Source organism: Streptopelia decaocto (genome assembly GCF_964273445.1).
Source record: "Streptopelia decaocto genome assembly, chromosome: 3".
In the NCBI taxonomy this organism is placed as follows: Eukaryota; Metazoa; Chordata; class Aves; order Columbiformes; family Columbidae; genus Streptopelia; species Streptopelia decaocto.
In genome coordinates this window covers 22,456,855-22,484,760 of record NC_138656.1, presented here as the reverse complement: position 1 = coordinate 22,484,760, position 27,906 = coordinate 22,456,855, and the positions used below count along the sequence as shown (strand labels likewise).

The 27,906-nt window shown below is 40.3% G+C and overlaps 1 protein-coding gene across 8 annotated transcripts in view; it reads right to left on the bottom strand.

The window, feature by feature from the left end:
* The window catches only part of ESRRG (estrogen related receptor gamma), a 404,778-nt gene that overhangs the window by 349,823 nt on the left and 27,049 nt on the right, over window positions 1-27,906 (bottom strand). Inside the window, exon 1 of one of the 8 annotated variants that reach the window (XM_082049946.1) lies at window positions 1,291-1,333. The exons of the other annotated variants lie outside the window; for them this stretch is intronic. The gene's annotated coding sequence lies outside the window, so the exon portion shown is untranslated. Of the gene's footprint in view, window positions 1-1,290; window positions 1,334-27,906 lie in introns of those variants that run through there. 8 annotated transcript variants of the gene reach the window in all.

Here is a 27,906-nt window from a genome sequence, read left to right as displayed (position 1 = left end):
CCTGAGCGGGAGCGGAGCAGCCTGGCACACAGGCTAATCTGAATTACGCTCCTCCAGCCCTTGAAATGGTTCCTCATTAGCTGCGGGTTAATGGAGTCCCAATGAGTAGTGTTATTTTCATCCCCTGCCTACTGAACACAAAATTCATTTGCAAATATCCTGTAAAATACTGCAAAGCAAGCCAAAGAGATATGACAACATAAGAGGCATACTATTTATGGAATGCACTTACCGTCATTTAGAAAAGGAAGCTGACATGAGCAACAGCCTAAATTTAGCAACACATTTAGTTTTTATTCACTAGTCACAATGACAACATTTTAGAAGGCTACTGCACACCTTGTGCGCCAAAAGGTTCCACTGAAATCAAGACAGACTTTGATCTGAAAGGAATTCGAGATCAGCTCCTTAATGAATACAACACTGAGTTAAATTAAGGCAATCACCATCTTGACTTTCTATTCCAAGTAGATATAAAATTACATTGATTGCAGGAAATGGTGGCATTCAAACAATATTGCAATGGCCAAAGCCTGAAAGCTAAATTCATTGTCGAGCTAAACTAGGCTTTCAGAGGGCACCATTTGATTTGAGGGAAAAAAAGCATCTACAAACCACATATTTTCAATTAATAGCTTAAAAGGCACAGAGTAAGAAAGCAAAAACACTGGTAAATATGCCACATGCCACTCAAATAAGCACAGTCCCTGCATGTAGATGTAGATATTGTGTATATATATATATCTGCACACATGGATGGGTACAAATGTGGTTTTGTGTTTGGTTTTGTTATTCTTGTTGGTTTTTTATTTGCTTGTTTTGGTTTTAAGGCAGGCTACTACAAAGGCCAAACTGGAGATCCAGAAAGACACAATGTATTTCAGAACATCCTGAGAATGCTCTTTTATCCATGCTATCTTTAATTCAAAAGTTATTTCAAATCAACAGCATGCAAAGTTAAACCTAGTTCTCTTGAAAACTCAGAAAAAGAATTCATTTGAACCCTTACCTTTGGCACCTTAAAGACTTTTGGCCATGACTTACCTGCATAAATAGAAAGAACTAATTTACTACAGAAATGCCCATGGGCAAACATGTTCTGGCTAATGAAGTGTTCAGCTTTTGCATGATTAACCAGCTGGTGGGGGTGGTGTAAAAATCACAGGGCATAAAATAATAAGAAAAATTGATTAGCAGCTCTCTTTCAAAGCACTCTATGAAAAAATACCCTTATTTTTTCTCAGCAGTTTGGAAAGGGACTGTTCAGAAAGAAAGACTGGAATGACTTACCAAGGAGCCAGGCAGAGACTGCACCAGGCACTCACTTCTCCAAGACCTGCATCGCAGAGAGGTTCAAGTGAAAAGTGAGATACCAACCAGCACCATGGCTGAATTACTTATACAACAGGTCCTGCCACGCTAGTCGTAAAGGTAATTTTCTACTACATTGCGAAAGACATTATATAAAATTTAAAACTATGACTACGCTTTGAGTCAGTTCAGTTTTTTCCCCAGTGCTCTACTCTTGAGCACCTTAGCTGGCTACAGCTACTCCCATGAGCAAACTTAAGAAGTCCCTCCATATGAGCCAAGGGGTGCATATGCTACTTAGAAATAATGCACACATTTAGGTGATGCTATGCTTTGCACTCACTAGGGCCAAAAATCCCTTTGCCCTTTCCATCATGTACAAGGCGTTTTTTTACAAGCTCACATGCTCTGCCCTCAAAATAGGACCTAATTAGTGTACAAATACTTGGCAGACAGGTCACAAAAATAAATTTATCATTAACCGTCCCCTAAACCAAGGCAGGTTATCCTGAAGTAGTTTCATTCCATACACATTTGCTCCGGGTCCCTTCAGTTGGGTTACAACTTTAAGAAGGAAAAACACATTTTTATGGTACAGGATTACTTCAGAAATATAAAGCAGCTGCTCATATAAAGCATATGCACTGGTAAGAAGAAGCCACAAAAATCTGAGCTACAGATAATTTGCAATAGGCCACAGGAATAGTCACAATTCTCTTTACCTTCATTGCTTCTATGAAAAACGCATGTTTTACACCTATTTATGGGCTTTTAAAAACTGGTTTATAGCTATGTACTATGGGAGAAGTGGGCAAAGGATCTGCAAAGATTTGCCATGTGTTCAAGACCTGGGGATGTAGCCATAAATTCAACGCTGAGACTTCATAGATTGGGCACCTACAGTCGCTGCCACGGGCAATATGCAAGCCATCACCTTACACCTGTGGCTGATTTCGAACCACAACCAGATATTGCCTCCCAGAACTTCCACTCTTATGGTATATGGTACACCTTTGTATGTCCGGCTACCTCGATATGAATTCAGTTCTTAAATCATGCTGGTATACTGTGCATGCTGTGGCTCAAACTATTCAATCATACCATGGAATTATTTGCAAGGAGTAACAATTTTACCTGAAGTGAGAGTTACTGTGAGAAGAACCAAAGCAGATCAATTAAGCCCTTTTTCCTTCTTTCCACAACTTCTCCATTTATCTTAATTACCATTTTCTGAAGAAGACAATATTCCTTTAAATGCACCAAAAGAGAGATTTTTCCATGCTGTTTCCCTACAGAAGCCAGCCAGATTATTTGGAGAAGGGATTGCTTCATGCACACACCACACACTCCACCCAAAGCTTCACACCAAAGAGCCAGTGAGGCTTACTCTGATTAGGTAACTCTAGAAATATTCCATAGAGGTCACAAATATTCCATAGAGGTCTTCCATCCAAAAAAACTTGTCACTAACTTCACAGTCAATTGAGACTTCTGACATCAAAGAGGCTTTTGCATGTTTTTGAGACATTGCTGGAGAGGTGGACCTTTCTACACTTGCATAGTTGTTGCTTTTGAGCCTCTCCCAACCTTTTTGGAAACATTTCTACATATTAACACTTGGGGAAGTCGGCATAAAGCTGACAAAAGCAAACAAAAATAGAGGAAAACTGAAAGAATTGGCATGAAGCGACATTTCCCCAGCACATCAGTTGGCAAAGTGCTTTCTCCAGATAGAATTCACAATAAAACAAAAGTTTCTAGTTAAGCAAGAAATGGTATTAAATTCCACTTCAGTCTAATTTCTATGGTCATATCTGAATCATGAGCAATTTCTAAAATGTCAGATATTTCTAACTCTGATCAACTGGGACCCTGACAAGACTGGAGCTTGTAAACTGTGTTTGAAGCTGTTTTCAAAGATGGTAACAGCCTAATGTGTTTACAACTTAGTTTATTAATTGCAGCCATACTTTCTAAGAAATTACGTTGTGGATTGTCTAAGTAACACCATCATTTTGGTTAGCCTACTTGTTTAAAAAATAACTTAAATTAAAAAAAAAAAAAGTCTGTTTGCCATAGAAAGTGAATGCTTGTTAAAATCATCTTGCCTTAAAGGAATTCAGAAATACAGCTATGAGGCACAGCTGTTTTACAGATGGAAAAAACAAATTCTTCAGACCTGTACATTGTACTTCAAAAGCTTTATTTAATTATCTGTTTGTTTACTTACAAGCAATTGCTTTGGAAGAGTCCCCCAGTGAGTATATGCTGTGTACTCTGCAGAGGGGTCAAGCACAAGATACAGCCTGCAGACTACAGGTTTAACTTCAAAGAACATGCATACACAATGGTATTTAGGTGCCTAATTCCACTTACATCAACTCTCAGTGAAATTGATAGAGAGTAAGTACCTCTGAGGACATGATCCTTTCACATTAACACAGATTCCTCATCTGGGTCCAGGTCCATGTTTTTTTGGAAAACAAAGCAGCAGAAAACGAAAACCATTTTGCTCCATGGCCTCCTTATCCTTTCCTATTTTGGAGTTTCTAAGGTTGGCCATGGTTCCCAGTAGAGGACACAACAGCCAAACAGGCTGGTTTAATTAACCAGAGTTTTTTGTCCTAATTAGTAACAACAAGAGCATAAAGCAATCAATAGGACACCTTATGCCACTACCACTTAAGACTGCTTTGACTACCTCTGCTTCAACCGTACCCTTGAAGCATATTTGGATGGTTCTTCCTGCCACTCTCCCATGCATTATCAATTTTTAGCAAGGATAATCTTTCCTATTATACTAGAAATTGGTAAGAAATATTGTTGACTTATATGACACAGCTAAAAATCAGGTGTAAAGAGCACATCAAGGAGCCAAGGGTTTTTTTTTTTCAATAAAGTACTTTTATTATCTCTACTGTGATTATATACTTGACCAATGAGTAACATATTACGATATTCACACTATTGCAAACAAGTTGCATACAGACTTGTGTAACACACGTCCCACCCAAGCTCAAGGGGAACCATGCTCTGTTGCTTCACTGTACGTTCAGCTACTTAGAAAAGACAATGATTTATTCTAAAGTCCTTTTAAACTCTTTCTGAATAAATTCTGAAGGACAGCTGGCAAGAAAGAAGTATGTTTAAAGAGATAAATACAGAAAACCTGTAAACCATCTTCTTCAAGATGGAGACCAAACTGCTAAAATTAGTTCCTGGAATTTCTCCTTTGGGTGCCAGTTTGAGTCTTGTTCCAAATGACCACTAACAATCCTTCTGACTTTGAAATAATCCACAGCTACTCAATAAGACCTATTTGCTGATTAGGTGTATGCAATCTCCCTCTGCATATTTGTAATCTTATTTTAAAAACACATTTTTGTTCCAGTGTCCTGAAACTAACTGTGCAAACACAAAAGAACTCAGATGCCCTCTCGACCCCCACTGGAAGTGACAAGTGAGTCCTTCTAAAATTGCAGACACACGCTGTCAAGTGCAGGTGTTTGTAAACAAGTTTGGAAATGTTTCTAATTATAAACCCTAAGAGTTAAAATTAGAAGTCCAATCCGCTGGCTTTAAAAAAAGAACTTCCAAAAGGGTTCATCTAAATGAGAGCAACCAGTGATGTTCAATTTAGTCACGAGAGCAGAATTTCTGTGCAGAGCGGCATACTGCTCTTTATCAAACTTTCTACTATGAGTTACAGTACATTTCTTTAAAAAAAAAAAAAAAAGGATTTTATAACAATTTTAATTTTCTGTCATACTATGATACTGTATACTTGAATGTGCAGTCTAAAAATATCCTATTCACAGGCCTCCTGTATTTCAGATAATTTAAAAGAAGAAAAAAAAAAAATGTTCCCGAAACTTCTGAATCTGTCTTGGCTGCCAACATCAAAGTTCAGCTTTTATGGGGAACTTCCCACGCTGACCTGAGAACTCAAACCAAACTCTGTTTGAAGGAGCCTTATTCTTCTGGATGAAATTCTCCCTGGCAATCTCACCTACTGCAAAGCTTGGCTTACCCTGCCCTGGCAAAAAACACCAAGAGATGAAACTAGGGAGGACAAAAGTCATCCCAGAGCTCTAGCTGATGCAGATGTAGGGATGCTGTCAATGAACTGGTGGTGTCTCAGCCTTGCTTTCACCATTCTGGTGTGGAGGTCAGAAGTGCAGCTCTAAGAAGCCACAATACTTTGACCAACACCTCAGACAGAGGTTGGAGGGAGGCTAATCCTGCAGTCCTTGTACACTCCAAATTGAGTTTATAATGCATTATGATGAGACTGTGCAGATGTATTTTACCACTGCAGAAGCTTTGGGAGAAAGCAGAGCTTTCACCAGACTCAAGGGGAGATGGCTTTTTTTTTCTTTCCCTAAAAAGTTGGCACTGGAATTTCTTGATCTTCAGATTATTTCTTAAAGGACAATTGAGTATGTCAGAATAATTTTTGCTGATTACAATGAGCAAACATTAAATAATTTTGGAGAGGCTTGACTACAGCCTCACTTCAAGCAAGGGGTAGTGTCTTGCTGCACTGTCCTGAGAAAGCTGGAATGGAAAATAGAGTAAGCAGTGAGGATCTGCTCCTGGAACGAGGTGGGCCTGGCCCAGTGCAGCAGATGTCCCTCTGCTCCACAGGCAGCAGCTGTGAGGGCCAGGAGAACAACTCCCTCCTCTACCAGGCTGTTATATGACAGAGGAAAACCCTCAAAAACCAGGACAAAAACTGAGTTGCCCTTGTCCCATCACGCTGAGAGAGCTAGTTCACCACTATCCATCCCTTCCTTTTTCTTTTGTTTTTCTTTCTAGTATTCACTGGGTAAAAATAATAGCAGTTTCCACATTTTTTTCTGGACAGCATTTTGGAACTCGTTGCCTTCAACAAATACAACCTCAACAGTTTAGTGCTTATCTTGTAGCTAGCGAGTGTGGTGCTGCATCAGGATGAGAATACAAATATGCTTTCAAACGGGGACGTGCTTTCAAACTGAGAGCCTTGGAAGTGGTGCTTCCTTTGCTGCAAGCCATGGATATAACCTGGAATTGCTTAACACTTGTGCCAAACTTGAGCGTGTGTGTGTTTTACTGACGTGAGTAAGGGATGGAGAAGCCCAGCTCTCCACTTTGGTGAAGGGACTGCAGTAAGCGGGAGCAGAGTGAGGGCACATCTCACCTGCTTCTGACAGCAGCTGGTGGTGGCTCCCCCTCTTTTCCTTGGCTTGGGCACCTCGTCGTCCCCTTTCCTGGCTGGTGCAGTGAGAGCTCCCTCTCCTGTTCCAGTCTAACCAGTGTTAGACCTTGTCCTACTGGAAGCACGGCCCGAGTGAAGAGAGCAGGTTCAAAGGCAGTATCAGTGAGCTCAGTTTCCTGCTAGAAACTGCCACTAAAATGAATTCCCTGAGGGTGAAATAGTATCATCTTCCAATTAAAACCTAAGTAAATGTATTTCCTTATCAAAAAAATATATATGTACACATGCACAGATTCGTATATGTAGTCTGACACGTATATACATGTATGTGCACACACATGTAGCACCGCAAATCTTTAATGCTACTCATGCCATTGCTATTCCAACCCAAAGTAAGTACAAAAATCATTTGTTTCCACAAGTCCATCTAACTTCTGAAGCATCTAAGATTCTGCATGTACCTGTACTTTGCTCAGCTGCAAAAACATTTTTTTCCTAAATTAATACATACTGGAGCTCTGTTTGTGAATTAACAGATAGATATATAGATATATATATATATAAAAGCTTTTCAATGGGTATATAAATACTTTAATTAACAAAATTAACAATATGTATCTATTTAGGAGATTCTGCATCAAGATCAGATAGGGCAATTAACCCATTACATTTTCTAAGATATTAAATAAAATAAAATACATTTAGGAAATGCTTAACCAGACTTAATTTAAGCATTTGAGTGCTAAAATAATCTCAGATAGTGATTTATTTCTAATACTTTCTGCATGCTCAAAATGAAAGCATGAAGAGCAGCACAATTGCATATATCTTCTACCAAAAATAGCCAAAAAATACTACAGAAGAGTGCCTGCTGGGTTGGTTATAAAAGTAAAGTATAACCCATTAACTGCTAATTAGAAGCATCAGAAGCAGGCTTTGCTGCAATAAGAGCTGGCCCTTAAGTAGACGTTTCTGTAACCATTTAAAGGCACAGGGTTTCTCCAGTTGCTGAGAATGGAGCTTGGATGGTTTCAGCATAAAGGCCATGTGAAAAGAGACTATGGCACTTGGCCATGTTACCCAGCTGTTTTCTAAATATGACGACAGGTGCCATTTTTTCCATTTGATCGTGGAACGTAATACATCTTCAAACAGATTTTCCCCAACTAGCCTGGTGCAGTTACATTTCAGAGATTCAAATATAAGAATGTTGTGGGGTTTTTTGGTGGTTTTTTTTGTTTGTTTGTTGTTTTGTTGTTGTTGTTGTTTTGTTTTGTTTTCGTCTGGCAGAAACATATTGCACATATTGGCAGATATTTCATTATGTACCTTTTTCTCAAAGCTGATTTCTGTTGTATATATTATTTTGCTTTTTACTGCTATTGTAGAAGGGAAAGAATAAGCACATGGGCAAAGGATACCATTCTGAAGGAATTAAAAAAAAAAAGCTACTATGTATAATTAGGCTTAATACATTTGCTTTCCAATAAGGAAGGATTCTCTTCCTTTCTGTTCTGTCCACTATACCTTGGTATTTCCATATTTTCTCCTATTCTTCATCTGACTAACTACCCAGTCAAACCAAGCTCCTTTCCAAACACTGAAGGTTGAAAAGGCTTTTTGATCCAGTTGCCTATCAAAAGACCTTAATGGATCAGGGCAAAAAAAAAGGTGAAGCCAATAGAAACACCAGTACTACAGTTCCCTGCAGAAGTAGCCAAGACACAGAAGTGGCAATTACGGACGTGAGCAACAAAGAGATGATGCCTTGGAATGGATGACAGGCTCCAAACGCCAGCCATGCTGGATGAGCAGCCAAAGGAACTCTGCTTCCTCCAGGGCTTGGGCGGCCTCGAGCAGTGGGTGAGGGCAGGATACAAGTCAGGCCGCACAACTCAAATAATCAGGAAAAAAAACAAGCAGATAACTAACTTCCCCTGTTAAGGAAAGGGACATAACTAATGTGAGGGGAAATAGTTCAGGTCAACATTTTGGCCTTTTCATCTACAAGGATTGACCAGCTAGTAAACAAAGGAAGAAAGTTTGTGTGGAGCACGAAATGAGGGCATTTAGGGTTTTTTTTTTTCTCTCTGCCCTATTTTCATCTACAAATACAGCAGAAACTTGTTTCTTTCTTTTAAAATGGTGAAACAGGGTCATCCATTAAGAAAAACTGAGATGGTAAAGAATCATCTTCTGAAGTTAAACATCTAAGAAACAATAAAACTACAACAAGTAGTAGTCGAAATAATAAAACAAAATTTAGCTTAAAACAATGTCTTAAATATTTAACCCTGGCAGCAGCTTTTACAAGGCAGATGAGTATATCTGTTTGCATTCTGTATGTAAGAAAACAACTGTAAAATGCCCCAAAGCCACCAAGGGATTCAGTGTCAAAGACATGATTAGTAGTTCAGAAGTTATCTGATTCGGGTCACATGGTGTTCCAAAAACCATACCTAAATATAGCATGCAAGAGATCTGCACAAAGAGCAGTCCCATCATGGGAGCAAACTAAAGTCTCCACAAAATTAATTAGGGTTATTTCAAGGCAACCAAATGAAAACAAGGAGGAAAAAAAATCAGCCCTTGCCCTGTCCAGTTCTGCAAGAGCCCCTATCGCTGGTGTGGACAAGCCCCAGTTTGCAGCACAGGCGCACAGGGAGATGCTTTTGTTCCTGGGGGAACCCCTACGTGGCACTAACGTGGAAGGTGGGTAGAGGGCACAGTGCGGCTGTGTTAAGGAAAACAGCTCATTGGGAAAAAGAGTGATCCTACCAGTAAAGGGACCAGCAGGTACCGTAGGCGTAAACACCCAGGTAGGAAGCCAATGCTCGGGCTTCTTCTGTAGCTGTTAACAGCATCCTTCTAACAGAGAAAACAACCACATTTTTGGAAAGGGAAGGTCCATGTAAATGATAGTCTCGGCACAGACCAAGGCTCTGGGAAAAGCTAATGCTTCCCAAGGCAGAATGGAAAGAAAATGCCCTGTTGGAAGATGCTACTTCTGAAAGCCTCCATTAGGATTGCCTCTTGCCAGGGCAATGAACGAATGGGCAATGAATGAAATACAGCCTATAGAGCTAAGTCTAACAGCCTTCCCTATGTCTAGGCATCAGGAGCAACCACATGGAAAAGCATACAAAAGATCATCAAAAGGCAGCAAGCACAGGAGAAAGGGAGGAGTGCTCCTTGGGTCTCTCAGGTTTATTTTGGTCCTTCTCTGTAAAGTGGCAGTACTGTTTCCTACTTTTCCGAATTACCATTTGGCTTCTGACCACCACTGATCAACAAGATTACTTCAGTAAGCTGCCCTGGTTCACCAAGACAAAGAATTTAAAAATAACAAAGTCTGTTCATGAATGCCATGGTGAAGGTTTTAAGATGACCACAGTGACTGATTTACCTTTGCATCACCCTTGCTCCCACATTCTTCACCCAACCATTAGAACAAGCGGGGCAACATCGATGTCATAACACCTTGAAGGCCAAGGCGAAGCTGAAGCAGGGGCTGTGGAGAGCAGAGGAGAGAGCAGGACAAAGCGGAGGAGAGCGGGTGGCGTGAGGAGCGCTGCTGTCAGCGGGGAGGGAGCAGGTTCATGAGCCCAAACCGCGTGGCAGGTGCTCCAGAAGGCAGGTAACGAACAGTCGGAGCGCGGGTGGGACACAAACTGCAAATTTCGGCTTGAATGCTTCAGGCCATTAGCAGGTGCTTCAGGCAGTCATCCAGATCGAAGTAAGAAAGTGGAAAGAGCCAAATGCTGGTTAAAGAGGTTTGCAAAGGCGAAAAATCCCAGTGCGGGCAGATGAACTGTTTCCCCGGTTGTGGGAGCAGGAAAAAAAAAAAAACAACAAAAAAACAAACAAAAAAAGCCCCCATAAAGCATACACAATTTTCGCAAAAAAAACGGCTGTGTTGGGGATTTTACTATCGTGTACTTAAGCCCCGAGATGCAAATACTGGCGGGGATGCTGAGATCAGCAGTTATATGTCCTCAGGTGGTTAGAGACAAAACAGAAAAGAGCTGGCATTTGGGGAAAATAGAGGGCCCATTTGATAACGCTTCACTTGAGCGTAAGAGGGTTTCCCCTGTGGGTATTGTCCCAAAGAAAGCTTCAGGCAAGTTTAGACTGGTTCATTACTTGTCACATCCAGAAGGTGAGTCAGTTAATGATTACACTGACTCCCTTTCGACTTCACTTTCACATGTTTTCAATCCAAGAACTGTGCTCTCATCAACTCAAATACCACTTACAACAAACAGAAATATGAAGAGAAACTCCATTTCAGTTGCTCATGGCACATCTATAGTTATTTTATTTGGCTGGATTTCACTGGCATCTTGCAAACTGTATTTTTGGTAGCTAATACACAGCACTTACAACCCATGTTGCGGACGGTGTTACTTTGCTATATAAAAGTACAGGTCAGAGACTTGGCACTTGCTTTATTAGGTTTAGTTGCCAAAGGGCCCAAATATTGAGCCCTTGAAGGTTTCTTTATAGAAGCTGAATATTTATATCCTCAAGGGCTAAATCCATGGGGTCTTCTCAACCTGTAACACTACTTGGTTTAAGTTACCCTTACACAAACATAACAAATAGCACTGGCTACTCCAAGCAGTTGTTAATGCAGACCAACTCTGTCAGCCAATAATAATATATTTAAATCAGATGGTCACTTGAACATTATTGGTAAAGTTCTCCTCGCTGAGGGTTGCATCCTTTGCCAGAGGCTAGCAGGCTTGACAGAAGGAGAGAAACAAATTCCTTTCAACAGAGTAACATGAGTCAATATGTGGAAAGATACTTCCATCTGCTCTGTGTTTCTGGTGACATGACATTACCGTATAATTTGGTATACATTTCTAACAGAATAGATAAAACAAGATGGCTTGGCAAGTATTGTTTATGCCCCACATCTATGCAAAGTTCTCTCAAACCATTTTCAAGTTACGGTGCTATATGAGCAGCTAAGACTCGCAGTGGAAATGCTGGAGGGAAAAACGTGTTGCTGTTTATTTCAGAGAGTTATGGCACAGACAGACATCTATGGTGCACTTCTACAAAGAAAAATGTTATATTTCCCAAAGTGCTCTCCAAAGAGGCACATTTGGCCAGCTACAGACATCACCAAAGGAACCTGCTGTGTCCAGCAACTCATGGACACACACGACTCACTAGATATCAGTAGAGTGGCCTGTGCTGTTTCTGCATTAATTTTGTGTCCCTGTACGTTACCAGAGCCCTGGGACTTTCATGGTCTGTGGGCAGCAAATCGGCCGAGCCAAAAGGGAAGGTTCCACCTGACTAGGCCAGTAGGAGCTATATTAAGCTTGTCTCAGCTGGAGGTCATTCTGCATATTTTGAAGGCTGCTTTCTTGGTAGTTGGTCAAGCAATCAGGGTCCAGAAATTAAGAACCTGATTTTTATAACACACATAACACTTCTGAAGTCTAGACACTACGTATGTAAAAGTTTTAATTTCTAAATGTTTGATCAAAGCCACCTCTTTCAGGGCCAAGCAGACTCTTGGGTTTGTAAAGCAGTTGCTTCATGTCTTATTCCTAGTAGGCTGCTGGTAGCCCAACAGCCAAGAATTCATTTTCACAATTCCAAAACATTTTTTGATACTTCCTGACCAAATGGCTTTGCAATAGAAATTGGTTTCTGCCACCATCTGTTGTTACATAGTTCTGAAGTGCCAGCATTTTCCTTCAAGAGGAAAGAAGTTGGGGAGAATACATGGCCAGTCCCAATGGAATATACATTCTTTTCCTTACTCTCACTTTACGGGGAAGGCTTGGCCTATTTCTAAGCAGCTGTGAAACTGTCATCATCAGGATTCTTTACAAAGCTTGGTGGCATATGGAATATATTGCTCACATCTTAGTACTGTAAAAGCAACCTTGTTGTATAACTGAGTTAGGCAAAGAAAGCAGGTGCTTGATTAAAAAAAAAAAAAAAATCCATCATGCATGAAGACTCTATAGATCTTGTAGAAACTCTAGACAAGGATATTTTAGAGACAATTATATTTTTGAATTAACTAGATAATACTTTGGAGAAGCTCCTAAGCTTCAAAGGTGGTACAGTCCCTTAAAAACAAGTGGGTGAAACGGACATGTCACAAGATAACATCGTATTCTGCCATTCACAAAGGCAACATTCACATTCCACAGCAAAGGGAAGTGTCATCCCCCTCTGCGAGACATTAAAACTGCAAGGGTCCAGTTTCCATTTCTGATGTGACAGAAGATTATTTAACATCGGGTTTAGGTCTCTTTTTGTCATAGCCCAGCCTTATTTTTACAGCTGTGAACTAGCCAAGAAGTAAATTAAACAAAATAGTAATAATAAATAATAAAAACCCCAAGGCATTCTGGTTACCATACACACCGAATTACAAACAGAGCTAGAATTGCAGGAGTTCAATTTCTCACTGAAGAAGATACCCAAAGAACAATGAGAGAGAAACAAGCTGTTGAATTTGCTTGATTCTCAAGTGCAAAGTAGTCAACAGCACTTTCGAACACTATTGGGAAAACAAACAAACAAACGAACCACACAAAAATCCTCTAAGATAAACTCTCAGAAAAGGGATGATAAAGAGATGTAGTTAATGTCTCCACTGCTATATATTCCACAGTGAATCTCCACTCAGATATACACACACATACATATTCATGGTCATCTGTGTTCTCCTGTACCTAGGAGAATGGCCACAGCAGGTAAGGCCAAAGGGCCATTTAGGCTTATTGGCTTGCTAGGGACAGTGGCAAAGAGCAGATGCTTAGTGAAGGCCATGTGGCAAGCATATAGTCACAACTCCCCAGACTACTCTTCCCAACATCCATCTATTTACAGTTCAGAGACTTTCTTTAAACACAATACATACAAGTTTTCCAGATTAGTGATCTGCTTCTAGAAATCTTCACTTGCAGTTACAGACCCTTTTTTAGAGACGGGCTCTCCAGCTACGTTGCAGGTTTCTTGTACTAAGCAAGCTGCTACATACTGATATGGAGAAATGCAACCTGCTGCCATCATCCAGAGGAAAGGGCAAAACAAGTATTTGGGCAGCACATGCTGCTATACAGGTCTTCTGTGCACAGTCTGTCAGAGAATATAGTTCTGCGGCAGCCCTTACATTGCACAGCAGGAAAGATCCTTCTGTGATGGTGCCAGTTTGCAAGTCCTAGAGGTTATGTTTTTCAGTGGCACATGTTCTAATAAAGCCATAAATACAGATCAGTCATCAATGGAGCTCTGAAGCTGCTCATCAGTGTCCTGTCACTGGTTAGAGAGGACAGAATCACCTTTTAGCAGAACAGGATAGGGAGCACATTGCAGGACACCAAAGAAGTACCAACTACATGGACAATCATAGGGTGGTGAGTGTCTGTCACCTCCCCACAGCAATGCATCAAGAGGGTCAGTGGTCTTCCAGAGGCATCCAAAAAACTAGTTGTTTTTCAATATGTTCGCTATTTATGCACTTCCTCGTTGCACCAGTAGCTGCTGTATGCTTTACCAACCAACAACATGTGACTAAGGAAAAAAAAATAAAAGAAGCTGAAGGAAAGAGTCAGTGTGCAAAAAGAAAAGGCTCTCCTAGCAGCTTCATACTCTGTTCATGTAACACACCAACCAGAAAATAATACAGACTAAAGCCTACTATCTAACTGAGCAGGCTTAAATAACACTTAGCTCTTTTATAAAGCTTTTCATCCAGAAATCTCAAAATATTTTACAAAGGTGTACAGACTGGAGAAGAGCCAGAATGCAACCCACAGCTTTTGACTCCCAGGCATTTGCTTTTTCCATTAGACTACATCACTACCTCCAGGTACGAGCACACTTCTCTTATAGTTGACATGGAAAGATGCATATGTGGATCAAAGGAATAGTTTTTCCTCAATTTTCTAGACACTGATTCCTTTTAACACCTTATTTCAAACACTATGTTTAAAAATAATAGCTCACAATGCACCTGTGCTACTCTAGTGACTACTGTATGCTTAAGTAATGCTTCATGTAAGATGCAATCCTCCTTTCAGTTACAGTAGGAAAGCAGACAACAGTCAAAATATAAATGTATATTCTTTAAATTTTTATTCTCTTCCACGTATAAAGGAAAAAACAGGTTTAACAATCAAGACAAAATAAAAAATATTATGGTAGAGGAAACAAAGGGAAAACCATGAAGAGTTTGCTAGAAATAGGGAAAAGTCCATACTTTCCTCCAAAAGAAACAAGCTTGCAGAAATTATCGCAGAAGTAGGATTTCGTAACAAAACTCAAATGGCCAACAGAGAACAAATAAAAATTTGGAAAGCTCACAGTGCTACTTTCGGCATGGCCTGTCAAAATCAGTACGGAGATCAAAAAGCAGATTTCTGATTTTGAAGTCTTTGATGAACAAATTATATTTAGCATTCATTAATGCCTATGGGCTTCTGAACAAGGGAGGTATCTAATATAAACTGTGCATGAAAAAGAATGCATGTCAAAGCTTTTTTTTTTTTTTCCTGTAAGGTTTGCAATGAAAATAGTATTGTTCAGAAAAAAGGGAAAAAATCTACCAAAATTTTATCTTCATCCTCTCCAGTTAGAACTGCTGGCTAATGAGTGATTTTGAGTAAACTCAGTTCAGAGGAGACATATATAGCATCTTTTTAAGCTAACTATTTTCACGACAGGCTTCTAAAACAGGCATTAAGAGAGGCCATAAAACAGATCCCCTTTGTGTTCACCCAAATACTTTTATTTTTTGTTTTGCTTCATTTTAACATATGTATACATCCTGTGTTTTCAGCTTGTCTTTTCAGCCCACTCCCCTCCTCTGCACTCCCAATCTGTAAGCCAGACTCCAGGGACGGGAATTAAAAATGACCACGTTTAAAAACTGTACCCTGCCCATGTAACAGACTTTACAGCAGCAGAAAGACTAAAAAGCTGAAAAGTTCCCCACGGTCTTTGCCTATTAAAGCCCACAGCTTGCCAACAGCAGGCCACATTTTAGTGTCAAAGAACAGGGCACCGGCTTGCATTTCTGTGCGATGGGAAGTGCCTCTTTACATTTCAGATCACACTGTTTGTGGAGAAAGTCAACAACGCTGGGATGCTCAAAAACACCCTGTAGTATTACATGGAGGATGCAAGATGCTTGCTGAGAAACAGTGCTGACATCAGAATATGATTGATTCAGCATGAGTGACAAAAGCTTATTTTTGGTTGGCTCAGGCAGTATTTGATTCAAGTAGGATTAAATCTTTATCACATTTGCTTAAAAAAAATCATTTTACACCCATCCCATCAGGCTGCATCATTCCCCATCTTACGATATTTTCCACCATTAAAGAGAAAGCGGTAAATGTCTGTTCATAAAATGAGCAAAGAGGCATGGAAAGTCCTTGACAAAAGTAATGCAAGGAAGTAGAAGGAAGGATTCGGTCAACTGGCAACCAAACAGAAGGCTTCTGCTATTTCCCACTGAGAAGTAACAGTATCTGGGCTATAGATATGTTTGTCAAACATATCTATAGCAGGGATAATTAAGTTAGTGCAGCAAACTAGGTGCATGCTTTGAAGTGTTCATGCAGCTGCTATACTAACGTTTCTTTCACCTGGTAGGTTAAGCTCATCATCTCCTCACACATATTTGCAGACTCGTGACCTATCCTCTGTCCTCATTATCACGTTGTTTCTGATAGCTGAACGTCTTGGAAATTATATTCAAAGGTTTTGTTATGAATAAAGGAGACTACCAGAAGCCTAAATACAGACTTCTGTCACCAAGGAATAACTGACTGGAACTTCTCATGGCTCCTTTCTGTCAAGGAGTTATATACTTTACAAACAAGGAGTCAAGGAGTTACATGCTTTACAAACAAATACTCCTACAAGGTAGGTATTGCTATTTTTCCTTTTTCAAGGTCTCTTATGATTAGCATAGAAAACCTTGATCCTTAGTTTCCTAAAACTGGAAAAACTGGGGATAAAAACATTCTTGCCCTGCTTTGCAAAAAGCCCCACAGACAATTCAATTTCTATGCTGATCTCACTCAAAATAACAGCATCATAATCTAAAATAGAAAGCTTTAGACCCCCTGCCTTTGGCAATATTTTTTAATTATGTAATATTACTAGCAGTGATACCTTTCTATAAAGATCAAACCCAACGAGATAGTGAGGATTCTGCTGAAGTCTGTACTGGGGTTTCTGTCACCAGCGAGAAGAGCACCACAGGAGTACACAGAATCTACAACAATATCGAGACTGATTTCTACTGATCTCAGTGAGGCCCAGACTTTATCCTGTGTGCTTTTCCATACAGCTGGAGAATTATTTCATATGCAAAGATCCTCACTTACCTACATCCTCCTATAAATCAGAGTTCTCTACCGCCTGCTCTTTACCTAACTCAATAGGAGCCTATCGTCAGTCTCACCTTTTCTACATTAGGTTTCAATGGAAAAAAAAAAAATATTACCTTTACTTTCTAAGTGTATTTCTAACCGGGGTAGGGCCCTGCACACACAAGACAATTTCAAAACAGAGACTTGTAGCCCAACGGACTAGATCAGCACATGCATTCCTCAACTTCACACAGAAGCAACCAGCATTTACTTCTGAGCAAGGGACGCAGTTACAATTAAGACAGTATACGCCATTGGTGCCTCCTCTCTTCTACAATTTCTACTTATATTGTCAGAGAGACATGCACTTTGGATATTTATGGATCTGAGAAATCCTAGTTCAGACATGAACAGTGCTGACAGGGGCAAGACACTGTTCTAACTGTCCTGTAGTGTCCCACCTGTGGGAACACATGAGCCTTAATTTTCCAGGAACATCAGCCAGAAGCATACATTTTAATCTATTCACTCAGGAAAAAACCAAACAAACAACACACCACCCTCTTGCTGCATTTGGTTGCTGTACCTTTGTTTTTATTTCCAAGTTAACCCTTAGTTATGGCTAATGCCCCAAAAATCTCATTTCACAGGATGCTATCTGGCCGGCTGAAGTCATATCTCCATTTTATATGAAGGAAAAAAAAAAAAAAATCTCACCTGTTGTCCTTTACCCATGCCCATAAACCAACCCTTAAAAATGCCTTAAAAGAGTCAAGCAGCAGACTTACCTCCTGTACCTCAGCTGCTTTTAGAGAGACAAAGTGAGTACATGGAATGAGGCTCAGAAGCTTGCCCTGAAAATAGGACCTCTGTTTTTCACAATGGCTCTAAGCCCAGCTCAGCAGCAACATGTCACCAGTGCAAGCCCGCGGGCTGGCAGGTAACCAGGGACCCCAGCACACAGAGCCACTGTTGGTATTGGGAAGCGACGGTGAGCAAGGGAGACCAAACTTCCTCCTATGTGCAAACTCCAGATTCAATTTTCTGCAAGGTTACCCCCAATAATTAAAAGGTTCTGTAATTTATCCTTAAAAGCTAGCCGTGATGAGATCCATCAGGATCGATCTGTTATCTTTTACCGCCACACGTACCATGCATGTACATATCATATGTAATATGCTTTAACAGATGAATACTGGCAATATTTTCCACTAATTGTGAGAGTTACTAAACTGAACCTTCACTAAAATTAAGTTGACTATTAAAAGCTCAATGAGTAACCCAGCAAACGGAAGCGCTGTATATAGGATTTAGCAAGCACGCAACTGATCTGGCAACAACCAAGGCACAATATTTGCTGAACTTCCTATATCTAAAATTTGTTCCACACAATAGTCAAACATTCATTATATATGATGATTTAACACCCGCAACACCAGCTCCCTCCTGTAACTGGCCAGCAATGGGTTTCTTTATGTCACCTAATTGTGCTACACCTGTTTTGTGCTTGGTTTTATCACTCTGTGTAACATGTTAGTGTCTTCATGGATGTCCAGGAGCAGATCTTCTGCAGTAAGAGAGGTAAAACAGCAAGATGGGAATACTCACAAGACTGCCCCTAACAAATTTTACAAAACTGTTAGTCCTTGAAATGCCACAATGAGATTGTGTGACACATAACTCAAAAGTACAAATGAAATTATGAAAAATGTGCTCAGGAGCCAATGTTTGTATGAATTAAAATACCAAAATAAATGTATAATAATTCAGGCACGCTATTCTGAAAACACAAAGTTAGTGGATTGAAAGTTACAGGTTAATTTATAACTAACACTCTCCGATCTCCCTGCATCAGTTTCAAAAACACATGAATAATATTATTAGCTATTAAGATGTCATTATCATAGACAGTCGTACAAATTTTAGCTACCTCAGTATAAACACAGCGAGGTTTTGTAAGGAACACATATAGCACTTGTTACAACATGTTAATTTTATTCAGGATATATAGACTTTTTATGAGTGCAGTTTGTAAATTTTGAAAGAGCATATATATTTTTTTGCTTTTACAGTTTCTAGGCTATACCTCTATACAAATATGGTTTATGTTCTGTATTGTTTTCAGGATTTTAGAGATGTACATAAATCACACAAATAAAAAGCAGCAATAGATTATATTAAGGTTGCATGCAGTCTTGCTATCTTTGACAAATTAGAAAACTAGGAATTCCCTGAGAAAAAGTTCTCTTTCAGGAGGAGAAATAAATAAATAAACAGATCTTAAATTCTCTTATCTATTAATGTGGGGAAAAAAGCCTGTACAATTTTTGCATAAAAAGAGGGAGTGATTCAGGAGAAATTCTGACAGATTCCCTAAATACTGCCTCTACAAAAGATTCTAATATTTTAAAAAATCCGATATTTAAAAAGAAAATAGAAGGTCAAAGTGAACATACACAGAGTTATGTGAAAGAGTTAAAGTTATTGATGAAAGGCTATTTGCTGATAAGGATTCATCTGTTTGAAATAGGATAGCATTTGGGACCACTCGAACAAAAGTCTACAGAAAGCTGATAAATCAAGGAACTGAGCAGGATTTAAACAAACAACAGACATGGCTGAGAACACACAAAATGTCACGAGTACAGCTGAGAAATAAGTGATGGCACAGGACCACTTACTCAGCTACTAACAAGACATTATTTGCTTTGGCCTTCACAGAGCGAGACAGCTATCAATCCAGCCACAGCTCCACAAATTCTTCAGACCGAAGCCCTAAAAATGTGATTATTATTTCTGGGTGCACACATGGAACACCCCAATAAGTCTGGCATTAAAAAAAAAAAAAAAATCCACCATATATCACAGAGGCAGGTGAAACCTTAAGGGAGTTCTCACAAAAGATTCTTCGTCCCAAAAAGTACTTCCCCCCAAAACTGCTGTTACAAAACACCAGGGCTTGAGTTCTCCAAGAAAAACTCTAGGACCAATAATAATTTGGCATCTGAGTACCCAACTTGCAGGTGCTCTGCCCTTGCAATGGAACCCTCAGCTGTTAGTTATCCCCATGTCTTGACAGTGCCAGCAAATTCACGAGTGGCCATTGCCAAGCAGAGAACTGTCCAATGTTGCCAGAAGATGATGAAGGCCACACACATCTTAAGTCCCACTTCTCTAGGACCTATATGTTTAAGCAGTGATACTCAAAGTTCTTAGTTTTGATATCTTTTTCAAAGTTTCCAGGCTGCTCCTGAAAGAAACCTACTGGAGGGTCCTTTCTGTCAAGGACACAAGTGGAAAAAGTGAGCTACATCACACACAGAAAACCAGTTTTCAAGAGGAGCTCGTGCCTTCAGAAGTCTGTTGGGACGTGGGGGGAAAGATGGGAGCAAAGAGGCTCAACCTTGTCAGGATGGAAGTGCTTGAGAACATCCAAAGCAGCTCTTTGCCCACCTGGGAAAGCTGGATATTGAAAACGTAGGCACTCACACAGGCTAGGCAACTTCTAAGGTTAGGTGGCAGTTCAGTAGGGATATTGAGGATCTCAGTTTGGGCTTTCAATGCCTAAATCCCACTTAAGTCCCACTTAAGGCATCTAATCCTTAAAGCCTTGCCAAGAAGGAGAGATTCTATGCATGCAAAAGCTGATGGTCAGTGACTGTCTGGTTCTGTTAAAACTAAAATACACAGAGAACGACCTTATTCTGTACAAAGGAAAAATGCAGAATAATCAAAGACACGTTCTAGTCATAGAAAGTTAATGGAAAGTTAATGCAGCTGATACAGATCACAGTCCTGTCTTTAGAATCCACGACAGTTTTGCTGACCTGGAGAATATTATAATCCATAAATCATGGGTCTTCAATAGCCCACAGGAAGAAGTACATTTGCAAATGTTCAAAAGACAAAATGACTAGAGGAGTCCTCGAAAAAAACTTCACTTACCCACACCAGCTAAGAGGTAAAACTAGAAAGAAGAAGAATTTGTAAAACACTGTAATGCTTACATAGAGTTAATAATTCAAAGAACAATATTCTGTCATTCAGTGACCAACTAGTTTGCCATGCTCCATGAAATTAAGTAGTTTCAGTCCAGTTCCTGATAGCCAGGAGCCCACCCAACAAAAAGCTACCAATTTATTTCTCACTTACCTGCAGTGCTGTTGGCTCTGAACCATGAAGTGTGAGTTGACATGGGTACCATTTCACCCTATATTCTCTATACCTGATACCTCCATATCAAGACTGCCTTTTTTTAAAAAAAAAAAAAAAGTGCCTGTACTTACACCACTTGAATTTAGTTGACAGGACTGCCAATACATAAAATTATCTAATTGACAAAAGTGGTCCTTGCATAAAAGTAGTAGATTAGAATTACAATCATAAAGTGCAACTTTTGATTATTATTCTATATTGCTGTGTTTATGAGGGAGACATCATTAATTATTAATAATTATTTTAATGGTAAATATTTCTGCTGTTCCCCAACCATGCACTGCAACATTTGCCTGACTGCACACACCAAGATTCCTCTCTAGACAAAACACTGAGATCTCTATTGTGGGGATTCTAAGAGCTCCGCTCCAAATGAGAATTCTGGCCTAAATCTCCAGCAGCTGCCCACCCACCAACAAGCACCTGAACTCTATAAACTCTGATGGAAACAAGGAGACAGGCCTCCCATTTCTTCCTATCTGCAGATGGGCAGAGTTCCAGCAGCTCACCCACTAACCCCTGCAACTTTTGCATTACAAAATCAGTATTTGATGCAAAATACAGGAAAGCAGACAAGCACGTATGTCACAGACTGTAAAGATGCTGAAGATACTTTGAGCAAATTGTCCATGGGAGCAGGGTGCGATCCTTCCTTCCTGAACATTGTATTATCTCTCCAGATTGACACCTGGTTTCTTCTGCCAGGCACAATGATTCAAATGTCCCCAACCTGGCCTTCAAGGGGTGTAGGAATTACTAATCTTTCATAATGAGCTCATGATAAGGAGACCAGTGAGGTTTCCCTAATTTATTTGTATATTGGTCTCGAGTCTCACTGTGCTTTCACCTGCATTTTGCTTTCAGTTCTGGATTCGTCCCAGGATACATACACAAAGTCAAGGTTGTATCTTTTCTGTCCAGCCACCTTTTCCGTCTTGGTAAAGTGTTAATATATTTATAAGTCTGATTTACAGAGTAGTCCAAAGTACTCTCAACACTGACACAGACAAGCAACAGAAAATATTTTGCAATTTGGCATATTTTCTTCTTCAAATATTCCTATTCAAGTGCTTTCCTTTAACTTCTCAAAATTATTTATTTTCAGCAGAAGTCAGTCTATTTTTGCCTGCTGTTTAATCTATGTATAAGCTAAATATTACCTTCCCGACTCACACAAGCAATCGCCCCCTCGGTCTGTCAAAGCAGCTCAGAAGAATAGGGAAAGCAGGATTTGTCCTCTATCTACATAAGCATTTTAGTTGCAACCTGTGCTCGACAGACACTGGTCAGCTGTAACAGATTGATGAGGAATTGTTTGAAATACTTCTGGTTGAAAAATATATAAATCATGATTACTGATAAAACAACATAGATGTATGTGACACTTACGAAATACAGAAATAACCTAGAAATAGAGAAATAAGCAAAGGTGCACTCTAGGACTCTTATAACCTAAGTTTCCCAAATAATATAAATGTTATGACAAGTAAATACACAAAACAGTAAGGCAGTACACTTCAAGGTGACAGTGCTGTGTACAGAACAGTAAGGGTTAATTTTTTTTGGAGATGTTTAGGTGGCCATGGAAGTTGTGAATTTGGATTCACCCCAGTTTGAATTGTTATATTAAATAACATGCAAAGTTATTTTTGTCTGCATTTCTTACTGCCTACTCTTCCTATTCCAGGTTCCTCCTTGCAGAGCACAAACAGCCCGGGCACAGCAGGGAAGTAGCACCCAGGAACAAATGAAGGGAGAAGCATTAGTGGAATGCAGCAGCCTTGGGGGGAGACCCATTTACGCAGAGAAAGTGCTTAAGCAGGGACATTTGTGCCTGCGTCTAAGTCTACATAGAGAGAGGTTTGGTGAGCGCATGCCCAGGGAGGAGGATTTGGTTATGGTTAGAATTTGTGAGTGACAGCCATGTGACAGCTGGGAGTCAGCAAAGATTTTGGAGGGATGGAAATTCCTGAGATAGGACACACGACCACTCATGAGATCTGCATGTGCCTATCATCACGCTGTATTATAATAGCTGACACTATGGTTTACCAGTTCTTCAAAAGAGACACTATAAATTAGGGAGAGGATCTGAGGAATGGTGGATGAGAAATGGAAGTCATAACATTTGAAAACAAAGGGATAAATATAACTTGTTTTCATGTTATCGAAACAAGCAAACAAAAATCTCCAAAGCAAGCACACAACAGTAGGAAAGCTTGCATTTCCATGATTTATCTTTAGTGACAGGTTATTATTTCCTTAGAATATAATTTTTTTTCCATACTAACTTACCTAGAAAGGCCTTGATCCTACAAACCCTTATACAAATACTTAAAATTAAGTGTGCGAATAATCCCACTGATTAGAGTTATTCCTACATTTTCAGGATCCGGGCCTAAGTCACAACATGCAATTAAGCAAAGGCATTTCCAAAGAACTGCTTAATTTTCCTTTCTGGGGGTCTTACGCAAATGTGAAGCCAGCGGAGATGTGCAATTTAAATCAAACCTGAAAAACTGAAATACTTTCCCTTTAACGCTGCATTCATGCCGATACAGTATCACATGACCTTTACCGTAATTTCTATTAAAATCATTTCATGTCTGGTTGCTTCTGCTATCCTGGCTCATTTGTATTGTTTACAACAAGTCATTGCTCTCGACAGTTAGTGGTGGCTGAATCCATGGTTACCAGTTTTTACATTCACTGGTTAAATGGAATGCAGCTCTTCGGTGGGGTTTCATGGAGAAAGCTCTTAAGAAACCACAATCCAGCTATCAATCAGGCTAACCTGGGAGAAATTAATCTGATAAACAGAAGTATCATTGTGTATGAAAAATTTATTGAAAGGGAGCTCAAGGCTTTTATTAGTTGCGTTCGCAAAAGTGGGCATGTTCAGATCAGACTTAGTGGACAGAAGACTTAGGTTATGTGGTCTACGTCTGACATTCATCCATATTGTGCCTTCTCTGGTGCTCACTGCTAATAAAACTATACTGTTTAAAGCTTTAAAAAAAAAAAAATCTCAAACACTTATATTACCAGAAATGTGCTCAGAATATAAATAGTGCTTAAATACAGGTTTAACCAGACTGCAGTCCCGGCAAAGTAACTTAAACAGACACAGACGAGATAGTAAAACACAAAATAGACAGCCCTGAGTAGAATTCAATTAAGACAAAAACCACCCCAAACAGTGCAACATTGTTAATGACTAAATTAAGCCTGCAAACAAACATATTTTATTGGTACCTAAGGACAATACGCACTAATTCCATTTGCTCTGTTATTTATAGTTTGGCGTAGGGTGGGGTTGCCAAAATCAAAAAGCAAAGCAATAACTTATTTGCAAGATGGACCCCCAAATCCTTTAAAATGCCTAAAAACATAAGAAAAGTTCTTTATAATTTGATGGCTACAATCCTTGTCCCACAAGCTACATGAGAGCAACAAATAGTTAAATCAAACATATTACTACTAGCTCATCTACTGCAAAGTCACTGTATCAGAAGCCCGAATTGATTTGTTTCCTTAGAACAAACTGAAAATGAATGTAACATAACATCCGAAAAAAAAGAATCCCTCCTGCCCTGCTAATCGGATATTGTATAATGGTTGATTGCAGCTTTGCACCGTGCTATTGTTGCCTATATCATACATACTTACAGGTTCTGGGTTCTTCCAAGAGTTTGGTGCAGTTTCAAGGACAAATGTCTTAAGGAAGTCTTTCTACTGTGCAGCAGTGATCCTAGCTCTGATCTCATTACATGAGCAAAGTGCTACAGCTGACAAAATAAAGGAAACTTCCTGCGTGAAGAAGAAATCTTGGAAAGTCTCAGGGTTAAAAAGGCTGCTTAAATACGCTCCTTGATTTGCTCCCTAGTTGTGTATACACAGTAGCAGCTGATCTCTGTTTGCAGCCCTGCAGAAAGAAACCTTTGCTGAAAACCAATGGCATCACATTTCAGAGGAGCTACTGCCAGGCTCTGGAGAGCAAAGCAACCTTTGACAACTTCACCCAGTTCGAATCACCGGCGTTTGCTGCATGTCCTGCAGGACTTTTGGAACTGTATATTTACTGTATTATTTTTATTAACGCTGCTCTGAAATCCTGCATCCTAGGCAGTCGTGACACAAGCAAGTCTCCCTCGCTGTAATAGGAGGTTTTGACTGTGTCATGACTGTTAACTGCAGAATTCGCCACAATGTATTTTTGCTTTGTCTTGATTATGGCATTTGCAGATGAGAAGCTGTTAGCCGTGCTCAAAAGCATTTTCTGCTGTAGAATTGCTAAATTAAGTGCAATAGGCATCCTGTTTATCCTAAATTAATCTCGACCCTGCCTTGCATCAGTCACACGCTTCTCAGTCCTTTTTTTTTTTTTCTGATACAGAATACAAGTCAACAGATTTGGGGAGTGGGAGGGGGCTGGTTCTTTCATTGAATATCTTATCTAGAGCCTTTTAGCATGGCCTCCATTGGACTACAATCGTGAAGCACAACACCCCAAATTCAGCAAAGTTTGGTATTCTGACCAAAGTTCCTGTGTGACTCCAAGTGCCCCCTCAGCTCCCCCCTTGACCCTCCAGAACCAACCAGGGATGGGCAGAACCTGCATCAGCTTCTGCGGTTTTTACTGCTGTCCAAATAAACTAGTAAGAACACAAAAGCAACATTTAAAAAGAATACTTTTGCTAGCGGTAATTCAACTCTTAAACTGGGAAACAATACTCCCAACACATCCTCACGTTTGATATCAAAGAATCATCAATAATTAATTTAAATTTAGTTGTTTCACCATCTAGCCCAGGGTGACTTTCCAAAGAATAACTGGGACCATACATTGCCCCCGCAAACAGTCAGAGTGTGACCACAGAGCTTGCGTGCTGCTTTCCAAACAGGACCCCCTTCTTTCTCCAGAATAAGCAGCAAAGCTCAGACGCAAAATTTAGAAGAGTCCCTTTTAGAAGTGCACCACTGCAGAGTTTGGTTAGGAGGAGTTAAGGGGTTTTTTCTGGGCACTTGTAAAACAGATTATTCACCACCCTCTTTTACCCTGAGGCTCTATGACTATTCTAGCTACTTACTGTGTGTTATTTCTTTAATATTTTGAACTTTATTCCAAAGGGCAGAAACCAAAACTGACAGAACATCAAGACAGCATGCTCTGTGATTCAAACAGCAAAATAATTGAGATCCTGTGCATACACACCATCTGAGTGTGTGCGCTCGTATTGCACACGCCTGCACACACTCACTCACAAGCACAAACAAGCACAAGGGTTTGTGGCACAATTTTCAGCGATACTCACAGTTCATGTCCTCACCTCCCTTCAGTTAAAAAAAGAGTAACAATGAGCAAAACCTGACTAGCAAAACATTAAAAATATTTTTTTAATAAAAGGTAGGCACTGCTTATAGCAGGGTAACCATACTGATCAATATGCATTTCCACCCCAATTTGCCTTTCTCCTTTGGAAGAAGGATCCTGTCCACCCCCAGACTGTATCACACTGGAGAAATGAAAGTGTTCGGTGGTGCCAGCAGGATTAATCTCATTCTTTTCCCTGGAGAGACAGTGCAAGGTAGGGGACCAAAATCCCTGCTACGAGGCTGCCCTCTCTCACCTCCGTCACAGCACCTCATCTTTCTGTGCCTAAACCGGCACCATCACATTTAATGCGTGTTGCCAAGGGACAGTTTCTGTGCCTCTGTTGCTCAAGCTGCAAGACAGGGATTGCACGTCAGGGAAAGATAAAGGACTAAAACCTGAGGGTGTGTGTCCCGTTCCCAGCTGTGCCGTAAGAAGGGCCATGACCTTGGGCTGCTGCTCTCTGTGCTCCAGCGCCCAGCCTGCTGCCCAGACTCCGCATTCCTCGCTCTCAACCCTTGCCCACCTGCTCTCTTTTGGATATAATGTGGAAGAAGGGTACTTGTTTGTTTGTTTGTTTGTTTGTTTTCTATTAGAAATTCAGCACAGAGTAAAACAAGCTCTTTACATCAGGTGGAACTCAAGGCATTAATTTAAGACAAGTAAAAAAAAAATCCCTGTGGAAGCAGGAATTTCACTGAATGAAGTTTCCTCCTCAAGAGCCTCTAAATACCGAAGTGTCTGCACAGAAAGGCTGAGACATCCGAAAGCGGCACGAGAACAATAACCCGACTGTATTCAGCAGTCCTGCCCCACACAGCCCAACTGACACTTGTCAAGGCTGCAGGACGTCTACTCCAGGTTGGACTCCACTTCTCCTTACCTCTCCGCTATACTCATGTCCCGTCCCATATGTCACAGCCAGATCAATACAGAGCCAGGGACACTGCTCCTTCTGCTCCCTTTTTCTGTAAAAGCAGACACCAATCCAGACCACAGGACACAAAGGAATTGCCAAATCTTTATCCTCCCAGTATTCCCAGCTATACCCCAACCTGCGACACACTGTCTTCCCTTTTATTTCCTTTCCAATTTTCTCATTTAATTTTGTTTTCACAGAGTTGTATACGGCAGGGAGCATAGTAACAATCTGAAGTCCATTTTCCAGCCTTCAGAGGATGGGGTAAAGCAGCCTGGCTACTAAGGAGAGGCCATGAAAAATGTTCGAAGAGGATGGGGAGCAAGAGCTAGGCAAGACATGAAGAAGGGGAAGCCAAGCCTGAGCTTACACAATGTCAGAAGCTGTACATCTCCATCCCTCCTCCACCTGTCCCCAGTGAAAAGGGTGGCCCTCAGAAACCAACTCCACTGCCTGCTTTTCTGAAGTCTAAACTGGTACTGGTGCCCAAGAGCTGTGCTCTGCCTTCCTGACACCCATCAGTTGT